Raw genomic sequence first — 1,609 nt, 5'->3', positions numbered from 1 at the left:
GAGAGTGAAGAATGTACTTAAAGAGGTAGGCTCAGGTAAGGATTTTCTGGACAGGACCTGGGTTCTGCAGGAAATAAGATCAACAGTCAACAAGTGAAACCTTGTGAAATTCAAAAGCTGCTATATTGCAAAGGAAACATTTTCAAGGGAAGAGGCGGCCTACAAATGGGGATTAAAAATCTTTGCCAGCTATGCACCTAAGGATTAATGTCTAGAATTTAAAAAGTCTAAACACCAAGAAAACCCCAGTTAAAAAAAAATGGGCTAGGAAACTGAATAGGAAGCTCTCAAATGAAGAAGTCATGAGAAATACCTTTAAAGTATTCACCATCCTCAGCTATCAAGGAAATACAAAATGAAGCTACTTTGAGATTTCATCTTTCCCCAATAAGAATGTCTAAACTCAAGAAGGAAAAACTGACAACAAATGCTGATGTGAATGAGGAAGGAAGGTCCCTGTCCACTGCTGATGGGACTAGTGCAGCCACTATGGAAATTAGTGTGAAGGTTTCTCAAAAAGCCAGAAATAAAATGAACATATGACTCAGATACACTGCTCCTAAATGTAGATTCAAAAGACTCTTTTTCCTACTACAGACATATTGGGTTTCATTGGTGCTTTATTTATGCTACCTAGAAATTGGAATCAGCAAAGATATCATCAACTGATGCATGGGCAATGTGAAAATGCAGTGTATATACACAGTGGAATGTTATTCAGATGCAAAGAAAGATGAAATTATAAAACTTATAGGTACCCTCTAACAATGGGCAAAAAAAACACCTTGTTGGTGATGTTCTGATATCAGTCAGAGGCAGAGCAGATGGCAGTCCTTTGTTCATCCTAGCTTGATGCCTGGCTAGGTGGCCAAAGCTGTCTTATGCCTCGGACTCATAAAAATCAAATCAAATCAAGCCAGGCAGTTGCAGCACGGGAGGAAGAAGATAGACAGAGACCTGCAGACTGTCATGCCACCCACAGACCTGCCCTCTAGCACACAGCTCATGCAGGCACAGACACTCGTTTGCTGCATGACATAACAGCACAGATGAAGGATGTCACCCGGGTGCCCACCAGCCTACAGTGGGAGCCATCACAACATGTGAGTATGTGGTGGTCGGGCAGAAGAGAAAGAGAAGTGAAGTAGCTTGAGCTGTATGAAGAGAAATGGAACCGGAGACCCTAAGATGGAGAATAGTAGCTTGTTGTAAGTGACAAACCCTACCACCTGAGGCTGTGGTGAGACCCTGCCCAACCTGTCACGGAGGTCATGTCTGAGTCTGTGGTTATGCAGCAGTGTCAATGTCTGCATCTCATATTCCCATTAGAGAACATGGAGCTGTCCCTGCTCAGGACAACACTGTGGATGTTTAAAGGCTGTACATTACTGGCCACGCCCCTCATTGGGTGAGATGGTCTAGAGAGTTTAGCTTGCCCCATCGCTCAGCAGCAGCAGCACTTGGCAGAGTGGACCCTGTGTCTCACTCAGGCTGCACAATGGAGCTGACTCTGGTGGTGAGGGTGAGCAGGCTCGAGGGTGTGAGTATGGGACAGCTAACCCTGCTACTCATCTGCCCTGAGGTGGCACAGGCACAGAGGTAATGTGCC

At 44.9% G+C, this 1,609-nt stretch overlaps 1 non-coding gene across 1 annotated transcript; it reads left to right on the top strand.

The window, feature by feature from the left end:
- Positions 1-756: 756 nt before the first annotated feature.
- LOC115030289 lies at positions 757-898 on the top strand. Its single transcript, XR_003835876.1, has one exon. It is a non-coding gene; the product is annotated as a small nucleolar RNA SNORA48 (small nucleolar RNA).
- Positions 899-1,609: the final 711 nt, after the last annotated feature.

This window comes from Mus caroli, unplaced genomic scaffold (genome assembly GCF_900094665.2).
Source record: "Mus caroli unplaced genomic scaffold, CAROLI_EIJ_v1.1 scaffold_22155_1, whole genome shotgun sequence".
Lineage (NCBI taxonomy): Eukaryota > Metazoa > Chordata > Mammalia > Rodentia > Muridae > Mus > Mus caroli.
Note: the sequence above shows the minus strand (reverse complement) of the source record. Positions and strands in the feature narration are given on the sequence as shown.